General features: G+C 31.1%; 1 protein-coding gene across 2 annotated transcripts in view; it reads left to right on the top strand.

The window, feature by feature from the left end:
• Positions 1-12,034, top strand: part of LOC131001622 (H/ACA ribonucleoprotein complex subunit 4) — an 806,367-nt gene that overhangs the window by 190,732 nt on the left and 603,601 nt on the right. The window lies entirely within an intron of this gene.

Below are 12,034 nucleotides of genomic sequence, written 5' to 3'. Positions count from 1 at the left end.
ATTTTCAAATTAGATTTTATTAAGTATTTGATGTGGATTATTTTTATTTTTAAAATATATTTTGTATTTATTTATACTGTGATTTTGTTTAATATTTTTATTTATTTATTTAAAAATATCGTTTGATTTCGATGTTTTTTGTAGTGAGCTTACTAATTTATATAATTATTTACTCACGCATTATTTTGTATCCCAGAATATCTGTAATGTATATATTTTTTAGATCGATTATATGCAATTTGCCTTAGTATTTTTTTTCTATATTTTATACTCCATTCATCCACAAAAAATAGTCTCTTTTTACCATTTTGGGATGTTCACAAAAATTAGTTTCTTTCCATTTTTGATAACTTTCTATCACATGGTGGGCCTCATTCTCCACTCACAATACAATTAATTATCATTATAAACGCTACTTTTAAATACAATACAATAATTATTTTATTAAAACTTGTACCGTCCACATTTAGGACTATTTTTTTGAGACAAAGAGAGTATTATTTTTTCTCCTACAATTATCAAACATTAAAATACATAAAAAAAAAATCAAAGTCTTATTAATTAATTTATTCATCCCTTTGAAGTTATAGAGGAAAAATAAATAGTGTTAATATTTATGTAATTTGCATAAAATTATATTTAATGATTGTATTCATTATATCATTGGGTTAATTGTATGTAAATGCATCAACTTTGGCCAAAATTCATTTTTGATGCGTACTTAAAAAAGTTTAATAAAATAGACTAACTTATTTAGTTATTCAATTTTGACTCTGATGAGCCACATAGACGTCATGTAGATGCCATGTCATTTTCGGTGAGTCATATAGACGCCATGTCATTTTTAAATTTAGGAAAAATAAAATCGAAATCAAAATTGAATAACTAATAAAATTAGTTTATTTTATTAAATTCTTTTAAATATACATTAAAAAAAATTGATTAAAACTAATATATTTACATGCAATTAACCTTATATCATAGATACCTTTCTCTCGAATAACAGAAAAAATAAAATACTACTAACATAAATTACACGTCATCAGTATTCAATAATAGATGCTGACAAACGATGCTCGATGATTACTCGCATATCTATAATTTGCAAGCAACTACTCCCTCCGTCCCGCCCAAGATGCTACATATTCCTTTCCGGGTCGTCCCAACGAAGATGCTACATTTCTATATTTGGCAAAAATAAGAGATTTTAAACACTTAATTAACACTATTAAGTATTCCTTTATTACATTCTCTCTCCTACTTTATCACTTTATTACCTTCTCTTTCTTACTTTATCACTTTATTACTTTCTCTCTCGTACTTTATCACTCTATTATTACACACTTAAAAACATTAATCTACAACTCCTTAAATCTTGTGCCGAAAAATAAATGTAGCGTCTTGGCCGGGACGGAGGGACTATTTAATAGAGCAATTTCTTATTTCACACTAGTTGATTGGATATATATTTTATGGATAAATTGAGACTAAATAAATTGCCATTGGAGTCGAGATGGAACTCCACTTACCTACCATCAAAAACACACTCAAAAAAAAAAAAAGGAACCGTATATCTCCCATCAAAAATAATAATCATAAATTCATATTCATCTCTTCTATAATACGATTAAGCTTATCCTATGTGGCAGCCCTCAAATCACTTCTTTTCAAATTCCTTAGCCTACGTGGCATATATATAGAATTCATATTACACGCTTTAGGTTATATTCTCTCTTTTTGCTTGGAGGCTGGAGCGTTGACTACCAATTCACCCAGCCGTTTACTGCCTCAATCACGGTAGTACTTTCTGTGAAGGGTTCATAAGCTTAATTTCAAGCAAGCGGCGTTTGTGCTTCATTCATACCAATTTCATTCATTTTTTTCATCTACTCTTCTAAAAATTCTCTCAATCTCAGCCAATCTGATTCATTTTTTTTTTCATCTACTCCCCTAAAAATTCTCTCAATCTCAGTGACGTTTCACTACAATCAAGTCAGAAATTCACTATAAAACATTGTCGGAAAGATTTATTTTTTACCATGTTCGATTCTTTTATTTTAATAACCACTGATTTTCAAAAAACTTCACAAATCCGCAGCTCACCGGTTGTTGAAACTTCACAAATCCGCCGCTCACCGGGTGTTGGCAACGGCCGTTCGATCGTTATAAGGTGCGTTGTCCCGTTGTCAGAATAGAGGTTATGAACAGCCAGAACAGAGGTTAGGAACAACCATTCCCATGATTTAAAGTTATGTAAATGTAAATCTTTCCTTTTATTTTATCATATATGATATGGTATTGCTCACCAGTTGTTTGATAAAATGCCTAAGAATATAAGTGAGATTTTACAAAACTTGATTTGACCCGGCATTGTTATATTGTGTTGGTGTTTGTTATATATGATATGGTATTGCTCACCAGTTGTTTGATAAAATGCCTAAGAATATAAGTGAGATTTTACTAAACTTGATTTGTTTGGTATTGTTATATTGTGTTGGTGTTTGTTATACATTTTGTTTGCTGCACTGGAGACTCGGCTCCGCTGCACTGGAGTGTCGACTTCTCTGCTCTGAAGCTTCGATCCCGCTGCTCTGGAGCTTCGACTCCGCTGCTCTGGAGCTTCGATCCCTCTGCTCTGGAGCTTCGACTCCGCTGCTCTGGAGCTTCGATCTCTCTGCTTTGGAGCTTCGACTCCGCTGCTCTGGAGCTTCCGAGCTCCCAAATTTAGGAAATTTAATGTCAAACTTAGTATCTTGTCCCATCGGATGTCTGGTGTTAGATCCAAACATCATATCCCCAAATTTCCAATTAGCAATTAACCGGTGCACTTTTAAATAGAAGGAATCATTGTAAAAATGGAATCAAAATCATGTTTACTGGTAAAATTTCTTCCTCAATTTCTGGCAAAAATTCTTCCTCAGTCGCCAACAATTCAGTCCCCCCAAATTTCTCCAAATTCCCGCTAAAAAAACCATTGTCTTCCTCACCTCCGGCTTCTCCGGTAGCGTCGGGAAGGCAAAACATATAAACCCATCTACAATCGATTTTGAATGAAAACACAGAGGGGCACTTAGGGCATTTTTCTATCGCAGATTCAACATTGCAACCGTATCCGGGGGGGAGGATCTGATGGGTATTATAGCGTGTAGTAATATATACTATGAATATACTATAGATGTAAATGTAAATCTTTCCTTTTATTTAAACATATATGATATATGTATATCATACCAGTTGTTTGATAAAATGCCTAAGAATATAAGTCAGATTTTACAAAACTTGATTTGTTTGGCATTGTTATATTGTGTTGGTGTTTGTTATACATTTTGTGTTAGATTGTGTTGCTGATGAATTTGGTGATTGAAATATTTATACTAGTTGTTTTTTATTGTGTTGCTGATGAATTTGTTGATAGATTGCATTTCATCGAATATTAATTGGTTTATGACTTTTTTTTATAGCTGTCCACATGTCGACGACTAATGGATGTATACGCTTAAGTGCCCTCGACGATAAAATGAGAAATAAAACTGTAACTGTCAGAATCCTACGCTTGTGGATTCAAAAGGACATGTCAGGCAAAGAAGGCATAGAAATTATTGTAGTCGACGAATGGGTAAAATTTTAGTGTAAATTCACTGTCATTCCAATGGCCTAGTAAACGTGGTTCTAAAATGAAGCTTTCTTCTTATGTAGGGTGATAAAATCCAGGCTTCCATCTCTGCAAGCTACAAGAGTAACTTTTTGCCTTTACTCAAAGAAGGGCAAATAACAATGATAGAAAAATTTCAACTTGTGGAAAACAAGCTCAATCTCCAAAATGCAAAGATCAATCATGCGTGTAAGATTGGCTTGAGCCTTGCTTCGAAAGTGTCAATGCCAAACGAAAATGTCAAAATTACCGGGATGATGAGGATAGAATCCAGCTCTGTAATTAGGGGACAACGACCTGACAAGTTATAATCTAATAATAGCCTTAATTAGTTTAATGGCGAGCATGCGGAATAGATGACCAAACGAATTTACTACTTTACCCCGACTGTAATGCCTATAAATACCTACGATGGTGAAATAAAGCACACACTCTCTCTTTTACTGCTTTATGAACTTTTCTCTTTCCTTTATCTCTAAAGTTTGAACTAATAAAATTACATATATAAATAAAATATCTAAATTGTTAGAGTTATGTTTGTTAGATAGTTGACAATTTGAGTCATGGTTGAATATAATTTCATGTTTGATGATGCTCTCTCAAACTTTAAATGAGATGATGCTCAAAACTCCAGACGAGATGATGCTCTTTCAAGTTTTAGACGAGATAATTCTCTTTCAAGTTTCAGACAAGATGATGCTCAGAAATTAGAGATCTGATCTGTCAAGTTTGCGACGAGATGATGCCCACAACTTGGTTGGTCTTAAAACTCCAAATAATACGATGTTCGATAAATCAGTTATGGTCTTTTAAATATCAGGCGAGATTATTTTCATAATTAGTTATGCTTTTAGAAGTTCAGAATTATATGATACTCACAATTCAATTATGATTTTTCAAACTCCATATAAAATTATGGTCAAATAGCAAAATAAAAAAAATTAAACAAAATTAATAAATCTTGTAACAACAAATGCAACAAATCAATCCTCCATCATACCAATGTCAAATTTATATGTATTTCTAATTTTTTTTTTCCTTACGCGTCAACTTTTTATAAAATTTCATATGAAAACTAATGGGTATTTTTATGATCTCAACAAAATTAATAATTTAATTGCTAAAAGTTGTCGAGATTAATATAATTTAAAATGTATTACTAATTTAATTAATTATATAAATAATTTATATAAAAATTTATTTTATATAATTATCATAAGAATAACATAAAATATATAAATTACAAGAAAATATATACCCGTCGAATTTCGACGGGTAATACACTAGTATAATAATAAAATCCATATATCTTACGTTACTATTGGTCTATTCAGCAGGTTTGAATTCACACATATATATATATATATACATGACTTTGCCTAAACAAGTTTAGTCGAGCAAAGTTATAGTGCATAATTGCATATCATTCTTCACGTTCTATTTGACTACTATTGATTTGTGAGTTAAATCAAGTTGTGGCAACAACTCGATTAACATAACTTTATGGATAAGGTGAAAGCTGAAAGTGAAACTCTGCGCCCCCACCTCATTTATATACCACGTTTGTATTAAAGTTAATGCAAATTTAACGTATCAAGTGTATTTAGAGCATAAAGTAAATCATTAAAGTGTGGTGTATCTTGAAGTGCACTAAACAAGTGTGGACATATATCTTCAAAAACCAAAAGATCGATGTTATACATATTGATATGAAACATGTAATATTAACGGCATCCGCAACGCATTATACGATCCTCTATATTCGAGTAGAGGGGAGATCGTGTAAGGCGTTGCAGCCTCCCCTTACACGAGGGCTACACGTTCTATCGTGTATGCCCGATATGCTTCGAAATTCGGCGCGTGTTCTACACGCGTCATATAAAAAAAATCGAAATTTGAAAATGTGGCAGTTTTGACTGTCTTGAATTGCGGTCCTTTTTTACCGTTTGATATATTTTTTTTCCTTTTTTCTCCTCTTTATCTATTCTTTTCCTTTTTCTTCTTTCTCACTTTCTTCCTTCAACTTTCTATCTTCTTCCTCTCTCTACAATTTCCATGGATCCACACAACCCAAACTACTATGATCTAAATTGGTGCCTCGATCTCTCCGGCGATTATCATCCCGATATGGAGGGATGTAACTTGGGGGATGATCCTCCAACCGGCGAGGAGGAGAGCCACCGGCAGCCCCTAGTGCCGCCAAATCGAAGAAAGGCAGCCGGAGGAAGGAAATCGCCTACAAGATCAAGCATGACAAGGCGGCGGCGGCGGAGGAAGGAAGGACTATCTGTCATACCTACACCCTCGAGGAGACGTACCTCATCGTCCAAATTTGGACGGAGGAGACCAACGACGCCATCCATGGGACCGATCAAAATGGGAAAGCGTACTGGACACGGATTGTCGACCATGTCAACCCCCTTATCGGCGCCAACCTCAAGCACCGCCAAATTCAAGGGCACTGGACCCGAGTGAGCCAAGATGTGCGACTCTGGGAGAGTATTTGGGTGGAGATGCGCACCCAGTGGCCTTCCGGCCATTCTGACAATATGCTCCGTAACAAGGCCCAAATCCTCTTCAAAAGTCGGAGCCCAAATAAAGCTGCCTTCAACTATTGGAACGCGTGGAAAATTCTCCGTGTCAACCACAAGTTCAAGTCGATGTACCTCGAGGGAGACGTGCATTCCTCCAAGAGGACAAAGACTACAGAGGATGGCGGCTTCACCACCTCGGCGTCGGGCGAGGAGATCTCGTCTTCCCGGTCGATTGGGAACAAGGCGGCGAAGGCGGCGGCGAAGGCAAAGGGGAAGGGGAAGGCGGCAAGCTCTGAGCAACCATCGGAATACAAAGAGGCATTGGAGCGGTCCAACCAGAACTTGAAAAAAATCACCGTCAAGTACGCCAAGAAGAACGAGCTCAAGGAGAAGGAGAAAGAGCTTAAGGAGAAAGAGCTCGATATGCAGCTCCAATAAATGCTCAAGCGTGTGGACTTATCTAGAGTAGGATTTTAATTTATGTAATTTTAATTATGTTTTTAAGTTTTTTTTTATGTAATTTTTAGGATTAGATCAATTTCTTAATATTTTTTTCACTTGATGTCTAGTGCCAATTTTTCACTTGATGTCTAGTGCCAATTTTTTCACTTGATGTCTAGTGCCAATTTTTACTTATAATCACAAAGATGATTAGATCAATTTCTTAATATTTTTTCGAGAAAAAAGTTTATATTAATGTATGAAATATCATGGGGTAAGTAATAACATTCCGCAGCCTAATTAACAAGTCCCGCGTTTAAACAATTGAACTTGTAGTATGAGCATCCAACTTTAATTTATTGAACATGAAATCTTTAATATCCCAAATGTCTTCTGATATAAACTCTTCGACCTCTTGAGGAATTGATAGAATTCTCACTGCTAGAAAAGTGTTGGTAAAAATATCAATAGAAACAATATTGTATATTTGTATTCGATGCATGAGATGATATCATTTGTAGAATAATATAGTGTTATTTTTACAATATGATAGTGTCATTTATATAGTGTTATTTATATAATATGATAGTGTCATTTTTACAAGTTAATAATATTATTTTTATAACAAGTATACAATGTCATTTATAATAGCGTAATGGTGTCATTTGTAGAATAATATAGTGTTATTTTTATAACACGACATTGTCATTTATATAGTGTTATTTTTAAAATAGAATAGTGTTGGTGTTATTTATATAAGATAATAGTGGTGTTAGTGTCATTTCCATATAGTGTCATTTGTAGAACTATATAGTGTTATTTTTATAACAAGTATATAATGTCATTTATGATAGTGTTAGTGTCATTTCCATTCAATGTCATTTAACAACATTTCCATATAGTGTCATTTGTAGAACTATATAGTGTTATTTTTATACTCCCTCCGTCCCACTAGAATTGACACTTTTGAGTTGGGCACGAAGATTAAGAATAAATGGTTAAGAGTGTAAAGTAGGTAGGGTCCATTTATTTTTTGTGAGTAGAGAAAGTAGGGACCACATAATATTTTAGGAAAATGCCAATTTTAATGGGACAAACAAAAAAGACAAGTGTGCCAATTCTAATGGGACGGAGGGAGTAACAACTATATAGTGTCATTTATGATAGTGTTAGTGTCATTTCCATACAGTGTCTTTTGTAGAACTATATAGTGTTAGTGGCATTTGTAGAACAGAAAAGTGTTCTTTATAATAGTGTTAGTGTCATTTCTATATATTATTATTTGTAGAACACAATCGTATTATTTATATAACATGATAGTGTTAGTGTCATTTCTATATAATATTAGTGTTATTTGTAGAACTTAAAAGTGTTCTTTATAATAGTGTTAGTGTCATTTTTAGAACATAATAGTGTTATTTATATAACATGATAGTGTCATTTGTAAAACAGAATAATGTCATTTATATAACACGATAGTGTCATTTATAGAACATAATAGTATCATTTAATGTCATTTTCATATAGTGTTATCTATAAAACAAAATAGTGTCATTTATATAACATGATATATAGTGCCATTGCCTTATAGTGTTATTTATTAATGCATATAATATTTTTTATTAAGAAAAATTGTGTCAAAGAAAAAAGCTTATTAGTGCAGATAGTGTCATTGAGTAAGAAAAATAATATTATTTAGATATATTAAAAGTGTCATTCAAATATAAATATAGTATCAATAATTAATGTAGATAGCATAATTTAATAAGAAAAATAATATCGTTAGTACATAATTAAAAGTGTCATTCAAATATAAATATAGTACTATCATTTATTAATATAGATAGTGTAATTTAGTAAGAACAATAGTATCATTAAATGACATCTTTAATATATTAAAATTATATTTTTAAAAGAAAAAAAATAAAAATTTGCCAAAAAAAATAAATTAAAAAGAACTAAAAAATAAGGAAACTACAGTAAAATAATAAAATAAAATAAAAACTGAAAAGGAAAAAAAAAGAAAAAAATGAAAAGAAAAAAAAAGTGAAAAGAAAGAAACTGAAAAGAATGTGAGGCACGGGTTCAAACCACTTGAATTAAGTGTTTCTAATGGTAAATAAAATGCGGATTTTTATAAATATATTATCTATTTCTAATCGGGTCAGATATGACCTAATTATATGGTACACCTGAGTGTACACAAGACTTGCTCCAAAAAAATTTTGTAAAACAAAAAATGTAGAAATTACAATTACAATATAAACGGGAAAATAATGTACTAAAAGTTTGCTAGTAAGTGTGATTTTATTGCAATGTTTGTAGTTTAAATAAACTGTGAAAATAATTGATACGTTATCGAATTGATGCTATAATGTAATTCCGGCATATATATAGTGGCAGCTTTTTGAGGATGATTGTAATGTAGACTATGTAGTCATCTCAATATACATGCATTATATATAATATAAAAAAAAATCGGTTGATCCTATTTTGCCCAAAAAAAAAATTAATAATAATAATAAATAGATTCGAGGTTCCATGCATTATTTGGAGAAATAATAAGGTGATGTTTACGTATATTTCTTGCAATAATATTCAAAAAGTATATTTAGGTTGTGAAGCTGCTGATTTCGTGTTGAGTGGCTCAAAATCGGTAAAAAAAAAAAGTATAGTAAAATCACGATTATATATTTTGTCGTGATTGCAAAAAATAATACACTATCTATTACAAGAATTATAACAATTGACTAAAATTATTTCATCCAGTTTGATTTAAAATGATGATTTCATAAAATTTTACTATCCTCGAATGATTGATGCTCTATACAAATATTGTTTTGAGGGAATAATTATTTAGAATAATAGTATATTATTTATACTACTAATAATAATATTATATTATTGATTAATATATTTTTCTAATTATACTTCCTTAAAAAATAATAATGGTAAAGTCATACGAGAAAAAACAACACTAATACACCTTCTAAACATGGGTTAAATAAATGATGGAATAATAACATGGGCTACCACTCAAACAAATTTCCAAGTCTAAACACATGTCCAAACAAATGTCCCATCTCTAATAACATATTTTTCATTCAAGAAAACTCACACAACAAAACTTAGAACACACACACAGACACGCATGCAGCATATACACGACATGAAAAGGACAGGAATCCCAAATTCGAAGTTACCTACTAAGTAATTTATAAAAAAGATAAGATAATTGGTGATGCAAATATCTTTTGTGGGGAAGCGTCCACGTGTCAGACTGCGAAGCAAGTAATAGATAGCCCCTCCACACATGGGCTTAAAAGTGGCAAACATGGCCCATTAACCACCAATGGGCCTCAATAAGTCTACTTCTCTTTTAAAATGACCCCTCATCTTGTCGTACCAATTATTAAATGGGTTGTTACCATTATCGCAAATAGTACCGTATTTAAAAAAAATAAATCCAAATTACTCAATAAATTTATCCTTTTTTTAGTAATTATAGTACTCCTAATTTTTCAGTGAAATTGATTCAAAAAAAAAAAAAACAGTGACATTTTCCCACGTGTACTGCAAAATCGACATCATTACTGTTGAAAGAATTTTGGGTCTTCTAGAAACAAAATTTGAAATTGGTGTTGTAATCGCAACGCTAGTAAAGTTGTGTGAAGATTGTAAAATTTATATAAAAATGTTATCCGTGGAAATTGCAAATTTCATTGTGGCCTTGATTCTTTTTACATTTCTATCGTGCTAATAGTTAGTAATTATAAACATAAATTCTACAATAATATAATGGAGTATATTGTTTTTATACAGTCGAAGAAGAGATTAAAATAGTACTCCTACTTTACTATAAATGGAACCTGTTGGACTTTTAGAGGGGTCATGTCATGTTCCCCAAGACAATGAATGTGTATTTGTAATTTGCCTATGTAGTAGCTATAATTTTTTGTTGAGAGCTAAAATAGATTTCCTTTATATATAAATTTTTCATTGATGAAATTTCATAAAAATTTAATATGAGGTTGGAGATTTTAGAAAAATAAGAAGAAAAAGATTTAGATATATTTGATATAGGATATGATGAATGATTGATATAGGATATTTCTTGTTAATTGTATATATGAAAGATTTACTAATGTTATAGGAGTATAATTTTTTTAAATTGATATGTAAAATTTAAGATCACATCTTATATGTGAACATCATCTCATCTGAACCTTACAAGACTTTTGATCATAATCTTATCTGTAGCTCAAAATATCACAGTTGACTTTTGTACGTCGAACTTCTAATCACCATCTTATACGAAGCTTGTTATATGACATTTGACTTATGAGTATCATTTCATCTGCAACTTGAAAGATGAAATTGACTTGTGAGCAACATCTAATCTGGAGCTCATAAGAACATAACTAACTTGTGAGTATTATTTCGTATGGAGCTTGAAAAATCATAATTGACTTGTGGGCATCATCTTGTGCATAATTTGATAGACCAGAGGTGAGTTCTAAGCATCACTTATTTGGAGATTAAAGGACCGAAGCTGAGTGCTAAACATTATCTCATTTGGAGCTTAAAAGGTCGGAATTAAGTTATGAGCATAATTTCTTTTGGAGCTTGACAAACCACTTCTAATTTGTGAGCATCATATTGTTTGGAGCCAAATTGAGTTTTGAGTACATCTTGTATGAAGTTTGATAGACCATGCCTCTGACTTTTTAACATTATCTCATATGGAGTTTGAAAGACTAAAAGTGAATTTTTAGAATCATCTCGTCTAGAGCTATAAATAAGCATATATCTTGCGGAAATACTTATAAAATCTAAATAAAATGATACGATTTGGATCCCGCATCATTTTTTGTCACTCTATAAGATATATCATAGTATATTAGTTTACGTAAAATAAATTAATTTTTGTAAGCGTGTTCTATCAATGATAAACGTATTAAAATTTATGCATAATAAAATTTATTAGTTCATTGTTTTAATATATAGACTTCTATTAATTGACAAAGTTAGTTATTCACTGAATTATTATTAGTCAAATTAAATTAAAATTTTGATTCAAAAAAATAACTATTTATTTGGCTAACTAATTAATTAATTAGCCAAATTAAATTCAAGGTGAAAAACATATGTAGGATGAGTTATTATACATAATTATTTATATAGGCTTTATTCAAGGTGGAGTATGATTAAAAAGAAATGTGGGACATTAGTTGTGAGAAAAATAAGAATTCATGAGAAAAATAAGAATTAATGAGAATTAAGAAAAATATAAATGAAAAAAATGTATATTTCTTTTTCTAATTTTTTAATTTTTATTTTTATTTTCTTTTATAATTTTTCATAATATCAATTTTTATTACTGTGAATTATTCTTTATTTTTTTATT

The sequence above is a fragment of the Salvia miltiorrhiza genome, chromosome 1, assembly GCF_028751815.1.
Source record: "Salvia miltiorrhiza cultivar Shanhuang (shh) chromosome 1, IMPLAD_Smil_shh, whole genome shotgun sequence".
NCBI lineage: Eukaryota > Viridiplantae > Streptophyta > Magnoliopsida > Lamiales > Lamiaceae > Salvia > Salvia miltiorrhiza.
This window is presented reverse-complemented; position numbering and strand designations above follow the sequence as displayed.